Source organism: Papaver somniferum, chromosome 1 (assembly GCF_003573695.1).
Source record: "Papaver somniferum cultivar HN1 chromosome 1, ASM357369v1, whole genome shotgun sequence".
Lineage (NCBI taxonomy): Eukaryota > Viridiplantae > Streptophyta > Magnoliopsida > Ranunculales > Papaveraceae > Papaver > Papaver somniferum.
Window position 1 is genome coordinate 8,448,745 of NC_039358.1, and position 9,004 is coordinate 8,457,748.

Below are 9,004 nucleotides of genomic sequence, written 5' to 3' on the forward strand. Positions count from 1 at the left end.
GTACACAAAATTAACTACCTGAAAGGACTTAACCAGTTGAAGAATGTAAAGTTGAAGACCTCTCAAGTACCAAGGAGGAGAAACATCATATTTACAAAAAGAAATAGTTGAAGTAGTGTCACTTTCCAGCACAAGATGAGAAATATGCATCTTAAGAGCAAGAAAAAGTCCATTACGAATTTCCCAAAGCTCATCTGTAGTAGAAGAATTCAACCACAAGTGATGAGAAAAACCAGCAACAAAAGAGCACTCCAGTATCTGCAAAAGAATAAATTAAAGTTGAAGCCCCATCACAGTTAAGCTTATAAAAGGGAAAAGAAGGTGCATGCCAATTAAGGAACACAACTTCCTTTCGCAATTTCAAATTCATCTTTGGAAGTTCAACAATAACCCAATTTTCATGAGCTTAAGAATAAGCCAAAGAAATTATCCGACTAGCATCAAAATATTGATGGTCGAAAACCAATTTATTTCTAGCAGTACAGATATTCCAAAGAATATAAGGATAGAAAATTGACCAAGGCAGCTCATCATTAGTTAAATAAGAAGCAGCAGTAGCAACTAAACAGACAAAGAAATATGCATTGAAGGTAAGTTTGTATTCCAAGAATCGTGTAATTTCATCCAAACCTGAGCTGTCATAGGACAGTCAACAAACAGATGATCCAAAGTCTCATCATGCAAATGACAAAGTGGACATTCAGGGTTCATATCTAAACCAGATCTTTTTGTGTGCTAACAGCTACAAAAACAGTTTTAGTTTTTGAGAACATGGAAATGCCATAGTTTTTTCCATAAAGGAACAATAGAGGAAACATTATCATTGAGATGAGAATAAAAAGACTTAACAATTGGCAAACCAGACTTTGAAGCATACTGAACCATTTTATCAGGGATGGAAGGACAAGTTATCATTGGAATCGACTTGATAAGAGACAAAATATAAGAAGGAAGCATTCCAACAATATAAGACAGATCCCATTGACCAGTACCTAAGTTAATAAGGTTATATACTTTCAAATTAGAATCAAATGGGGAATCAGGACCTAAAAATAAGGCCAAAGGTAAATCCTTAACCCAAATATCATGCCAGAAACTCACTGTTAACCCATTACCAATCTTTCATCTAATGCCCACCTTAACAAATATCCCTACCTTTGAAAATGCTAGACCAAAAAAAGGAATGTCTACCCTTAGAATCAGCATACCAAAAAGAGCAAGAATGAAAGTATTTAGCTCTAAGTAGGAGACCCAATAGAGAACCCAGGTTGTATTGAATTCTCCACGCCATTTTTGCCGTGAAAGCTAAATTATTAGAAGATAAATTGTGAATACCCAAACAACTCATTGTAGAATGGTGGCAAAGAGTATCCCAAGCTACGTAATATCTTTCTTGGCGGCCATTTATGTCCTCCCAAAGAAAGTCTCTACGCATTTTATCAATAGCCTTAGTAACTCCTATATAACCTAATAGTAGACATTAAATTATTGGCAAAAGGATCAATAAAAGCCTTGATCAAAGTATTACGACCAGCATAATATAAAGATCTTTTTTTCCGTCCTGAGACGCGTTGAGCAATTCTATCTAACACATCCTTAAAAGTTGAATGTTAGTTCTTGTAGAAGGACTAGGAGTACCTAAATATTTACCTGGATTAGGAGAAATTTTAACACTCAAAATTTTGCAAACCGCCTAGCATCATGAGGAGAGATATTAGAAGAAAAGATGATACTAGACTTTTGGAAATTAATCTTTTGATCAGTCCAGCTACAAAAAAGTGAAAGAAGAGCTTGTAGATTAAAAAAATTAGAATGAGTATCTTTTAGGAAGATGATACTATCATCAGCATAGAAACTATGAGTAATCATTGAGGCCCCCCCTACAAGCAGCATCAATGAGTAAAGAAATAAACTCTAAAAACAGAATAAACAAAGACGGAGACAGAGGGTCTCCCTGACGAAGGCCATGAGAGGGCAGAAAGGAGGAAGATTGCAAACCATTTACAAGGATTTTAAAAGACGAAGTCGTAACACAAGACATAACCCAATGAATAAAATTGTTATGAAAACCAAAAGTCTGCAAAGCAATAGCTAAAAAATCCCAACTAATCCTGTCATAGGCCGAAATCTACTTTTAAAGAAAAACAACCACTCTTTCCTTTCTTGTATTTTAAGGAGTTGAACAATTCACTAGTAATAAAAACATAATCAAAGATAGACCTATATCTAAAAAAAGGATGATTGAGAATTAGAGATGAGAACATTCAATAAAAGAGATAATCTAGAAGATAAAATATTAGTTATTATCTTATAATAAAAATTGCCCAAGCTAACTAGACCAAAGTTTTGGGCCGAAATAGGATTATCCAACTCAGGAATTAAAGCCAAGTAAGTTTTATTAATAATAGGAGGCATAAGACCATCCGCAAAAAAAAGACTTAACTAAATTAGAAACATCTAGCCCAACAATATGCCAATACTTAACAAAAAAATGACCCTGTAACCCATCAGGGATAGGACAGTTCAAAGGACCCATATCATGAAGAGAAGTAATGATCTCTAAATCAGTTATAGGAGCAATAAGATCTGAATTAGAATCATCTGAAACATGGGTTTTAACAATAGAGTTCAACATATAAAGAGAACAAGACGAAGAACCAGAATAAGTAAACAAATATTTGAAAAATTCCACAAGAACATTAGAAACTTCTTCTTGACCAGTAACCCAAGAACCATTATCATGCTTAATACACTGAATATGATTCCTATATCTGTCAACATGGGTGGAAATATGAAAAAAGTGGGTATTCAAATTACCAGATTTGATCCACTGAACTCTAGATTTTTGATGCCAAAATATTTCCTCAAGATGTAAAGCATCCAAATGTAACTTAAGACAAGAGTCAACAACATCCTTATTGAAAACTGAAGGCACAAGATCAAATTTTTGATGGGAAAAAGCTATGTTAGACTTAGCAGTATGAATATTAACTCTAAGTTGACCAAAAACAATTTTATTCCATTTGACAGCATGTTTCTGTAAAGAGCTAAATTTTTCAAAAATAGATGGATCGGAAATAAAAGCATATAAGGAAGACCAACACTGTGAAACAACATGTTGAAATCTATGATCCTCAAGCCACATATCGCTTCTAAAAAAAATTAGGTCTAGCAATGAATTTAGATTCTGAAGGATTTAAATATATTAACAAAGCTCTATGATCCAAATTAAAATAAGAAAGAGTAGCTACCTGGACTGCAGGAAATTGAACTTGAAAAGGACCATTCACCGCCACCCTGTTTATTTTCTCTTTAATGTTATGTCTACCAACTTGATAGCTATTCCATGAAAATCTCGGACCAGAAGAAGCCAAATCAATCAAACTACATTTATTGAAGACTAAAGTTAACTCCTGGGATTGAGAAAGAGACATTGGATTTCCACCAATCTTGTCAGTACTGTGACAAAGGAGTTAAAATCCCATACAGCCATCCAACTACAACCAGACAATGAAGAGATTACCTCAAGCTCATCCCATAACCTTTGACGAATCACATGATTCAGACTCCCATAAAATTGATGAAAACAGCCAAGGCATAGACAAAGGCGAATTAAACATAGAAACTATTGCATAAATGGACCAGCGAGATGTTGAAGTGCAAGTAATATATACAATCGCGGGATTCCAAAGAAACCATAAACCACCAGAAAAACCAACAGGCTTTTCAACAAAAGCTTTAGCAAAACCTAATTTATTTACAATCTCAGTAGCTCTATCCTCAAAAGCACTAGTCTCTACAATAGCTACTATCCGCAAATTAAAATTTTCCAAAATCTTGTTGTCTGCATGGCCAAAGTCTTGAGTCGCATCTTGGGCTCGGATTCATCTCCAAAAATTTTAGAGTATGAAGTTCTTCTTGAGTAAGTTGAACTAACTGATTGAAGTTTTAGCAATGGGTCCAAAGCGGAATTGGGATTATGTTTTCGAGCACTAGAAGAGCAACTAGGTGGATAGAATCCCGAAGAAGAAGGCGATTGGGAAGACACGAAATTTCCTCTCGTAATTGACGAAGCATTTCCAGTTGATTTCGAGCTTGAATAAGATGTTATTGCACTGCATCCTCCCCCGAGAATAAGTCTTGTATGAGACTGTTGTAAGACCGATTCAGTTCGTTCACCATCCATGAACTTAGAAAGGGTTGATTGAAGTCTCCTGAGAATAGGTTTGGAAGAGGATGAGGATTCTCCATTAGAACAACCAAAATAAACAAAAGAATGAAAATAAAAATAAGTACAAGAAGAAATAAAAGGAATAATAGAAAAAATAGGCAAGGAAGACGAAAGAAAAGAATAAGAAGAAGAAGAAGAGTCAGGATTCACATTTACAATAAACAAAGAAAAGGAATTAGAACTAAAAGAAAAATTTTATCAGAAGCAGAAAGAGAAGAAGACGAAGAGATATGTTTAGAAATGTTGTCAGTCAACATGCATGTCCGCATGGCAGAACGTTGTCCATGTTAGTAAGCAAACTGATTCAGCTGCATCTTGTTAACAATAACAAGATAAGCACTATCACCGGGTCTTATTGAGTCAGTCAGAGCAATCAACTATGACGTTTTCTAAAGCTATATTTACGGTCTGTTTTGCATAGAGTCTTGGATTTGTAGAAGTCATAGATTGTTAGAGTCTACAACAACTTATGTAACTGCTTAGCAGTACCTTTCAAGTATAAATAAGAACTCAACTCCACAGTTTCAAGTGTGGAAGTATTTCACCCAAATATCATCTTCTAGCTGTCCATCTGGACCGAGAAGAAAGGGGAGAGTATCAAACGTCATCTAAGGTGGGTGTTGAATAGGAAACAACATAGCAGGAGAAGAATAAGAGGTGGAATTGTTAACAGGGAAAGTACGAGAACTAACCTTTGACGGATAGGATTTACCAATAATCTTAGTTTTACCAAAAATGCTGAGCCGACCTGGTTGTAAACGGTTCGACGGGAAAAAAGGGACAAACTAAGGATTAGACAAAGCTGGTTGATTCGGAGTTAAAGAATAAGTTTAAGAACGAGAAGAATTTTTCTTGGATTGAACTAAAGTCCACGGACCAAGACCATAATTAGCAACAGAAGAAGGGTAAGAATTTGAAGTAGCAAGAGAGCGATTAGCAGGAGCGGTAGAATAATGAAGAAGAGGACAATTATATTGAACATGATACAGTAAGCCATAATTGAAACAAAGTGCATCAATCCCTTCAAATTCCACCTTCTGAAGAACTCTACCAACAAGAACAACAGGCATTAAAGGTTTATGAAGATCTAAATCAATGCAGATACGAGCAAATTTACCACAGGCAACTTGTTCAGTAGTAAGATCAATTTTTAAAGTTTCCCCTAGTAAATTGCCAACATCAAACAGGACTTCACGATCATAATATTCAATAAGAAGCTCAAGAAGACGATTGTTAGAGCATTGCTCGGTGGAACTCGCAAGCGTTGTTATCTCAAACTTGTTTGTCAAGTTTAGTTGTCAAAACTATAAGTCTTGATTTCTAGTATACTTATAGTTGTGTCTCGGATTAGGATAAGACTTCACGGTGTTCATCGGTTGAAGACGAAGAACTACTACTAAGAGGAGCTTCTGGAACTCATCTATCACTTAGAAGTCTATTCTATTCTATCTCCTATTGAGACAAGAGTCATATAACTATATATACTTTACGTTATACACATTTGATATTTCGAGCCGAGTTTAAGTCGCTTATATCTTTCTCGAAATATGTGTTGATAAGATTTTTTCTTTAACCACGTTCATCATTATTCTTGATGACAGTCAAAATATGATCATGTGAAAATCACACGGTAACATCCTACATGATTTGTGTGAGACAATCATTTGATGTATGCTCGGAATGTTTCGTATTGATAATTCGATCACTTGAAAATTGCTTTGAAGTTAATAGTTTGTGTGAGACAGTTATTCCCGTCTTTTAAGAATGTTTCAATGATTAAATGAGAGTTAAGCAAAATCAGTAAAAAATCGGTGGTTCCACCTATATTTCTTTTTCATATTCTCTCGTATGAGTCACATATCTTTTTCTTTGGTCTTTCTTTTCACAAGTTTCATACAGTGGTTACCACTTTGATGTTCAGATGTATAATCCAAAGAAACTGAGTTCAAATTTAAATAGAATCTAAATCATAGGATTTACATGTGTAAAACCCAATACGATTCATTAAGTTAATTTCCAAAAAATATCCGAATTTAGGAGAGATATTTTTTTACTACGATAGATTGAATAATGAAATATCACATATACTCCTTCAATGTTGCAAAACTTTGTTTTCTTGATATTTGATTTTTCCATTTTATATGATTTTTTTCATACAAATCTTATTATGTTGATATGTGGATGTAAAAACTTTACAAAACTTTTGTGTCATTTACTTTTTGGTCCTTATGGCTTTGAATATTGTAGTGTTGAGCATAAGGAAATCAAATATTAAAGAAACTGCGAGCTTCACACAAAAAAATTCCAACCACCATCGCATGGGAAAAAGAAACCATTCTTCTTGATGCTATGACTATCCTTCAGTCTCTCAATAATTGGAAATGTAGTTTCATTCTTTAAATATGTAATAAAAGCAGTTTCTAAGCACGTTTAATGTTTCTCAAGTATGATTAGACAAACCCATAATTATAGTGAATTTTAATTGTTATTAAAAAATTTGACCTACAAACTTCTAAGAATTTATAAAAAGGATTCTCAAATTAACTTTGATTTTCAGACACTAACTATAAATCAAATTTATTAATTAATTTAACCACTGATACCTAATTAAGTTCATTAATACAAACTTACCGAACCGAGAGGGCGGTAAGGTATTGACCGGAGTCAATATTCAATAGGTTTTGCATATCAACACTCCTGTAGTTCTTTAGCATGAAGATTAAACATCCAATAAGCTTAGGGTTTCCCCCTTGATTCCCTCGAGATTTCTTCAATTGGGAAACACAAATTGGTGTTTTTTCACTCTGCCAAGACTCAGCCGTGGATATAGTTTCTGAAAATCGTTGTTTGTTCCTCCACTCACCTCACTGCCGCTCAATTCAACCAATGGACATTCATCCACCACCCCTGGTTACCAATCCTTCAAAAATTTCACCTGAAAAAGCGGAAACACAGCCACTGATACACACAATCTCGTCTGAAAAAGCACATAGAAAGGTGCAAAACACCCCTGTCGATCGGTTCAAATTCGGAAGATTCATATTCTTTAAGTCTCAAAAAAGAGAAGGATAAGAAAGAATAAATTAACGAAGAAGTTAAAGAAAAATAAACTTTTCCAGCATAATCCTCAAATACCTTCTTCTCCACTAAATCATCATCGACATGTGAATCTTCCTTTAACAACAGAACATCAACATCAAATCAAAATAACCTTTCCAAAAACTTTCTCTACTGAATAATATCACCCACAAAGGCAGAAATCACTCAGCTACATCAAAATTTTCACCCACTATAAACCAGAAAACCTCGTTATTACAAAAACAGAAAGATCTAGGAACACAAATTTTTCAACTAACTGAGAGGATGGGGGACCTCATGCAGGCTCATATTGAACATTGTATGGCTCTGAAATTTTTAGGTGGTAACGTGGATTAATACAACCTGAAACAAGCCATTTCGAAGTCATGGTTTCCTTTAAAGTTTCACCATATGGAAACCACCTCGACTCACCAGGTATTTCAGATGTCCATGGAACACAAAAAAGACAAGATGTACATACTTGAAAACCAGCCATGGATCATTGGAAATATGGTAGTGTTGTTTGAGGATTGGCAGCTGTTCGAAAGATACCCAGATAAGTGTTTCAAGTTTGCAGCGTTCTTGCTTCAAGTTCTTAACCTTCCAAGATATTTGACACATGAGAGGTCAGTACATGACCTAATTGAAAATTCTGAGACTGGCACCGTCTTGCAGATAAACCTAAACAGTTCTCCTCCACGAGTGTATGTTATGATAGACCTTACTATGCTATTCATGCTAGGAGTACTACTGAGTATCGGCAAAGGTTTATAGGTTCAGTTTGCTTATGAAAATATACCATAACTTTGTTTTCTCTGTAGCTTTCCAGGATATATATTCAAGGTGAATTTTCGATAAAGGTCAAAATCGTAAAACCATAATTGTACATACTCCTGATCCAGCAATCATACGAGTATTAAGCTCATGTCTCTTATTGAAGCATGAAAACTCATGCCGCAAGAGTCTCTGACTGAGAATACTGTCTCTCAGAGCATATGTGGATGTGCAGTCTCTCAACTGAGGCAACGAAATATCTTACGAATATTGAGCAATTTCAGTGATTACTTCTATATAGAATCGACTAATGGACGGCTCCTAGACAGCTTGCCTTCTAGTATAGAGCGATAACATCTTCAGGATGCAACAACGTTTTCCCTGACTATATAAAAGAAAGATGACGCTTCAACTAGCTCATATCGCTCACTTCTCATATAATTAGTGCTCCTAGACAGCATGTCTGCTAGTATAGAGCCATCAATTAATTATCCCTAATCCTTAAATTCATCAACTGAATATTTAGAAATATTTCATTACTTCAATTCGTGATTCTTCCTAGCATAATTCCACAGGTTAGTGATAAATATTCAACGTACGGTCATCTGAGCCGCTATCGATTAAGCTCCAACTGAAATGGTGCAAGTGTATTCAGCAATAATGCACTAACGAGCACCTAAATGCACGAACGAGCATTCCAAAATACGAAGGAACGATGAACCTATGCAAAATAGGAAGAAAAATAATAATAAAAAAAATAATATTAGCTAAGGCGTTAGGGGACTGGGACATCCAGCCCGCCAGTCATATCGTGTCCAGTCACGTCTAATTATTTATTTTATCATATTTTTTATTATTTTTCCTTGATCTCATGAAAATCCCTTCATTTGAACAAAATTCCTTCGTTTGAGGAAACTCCTC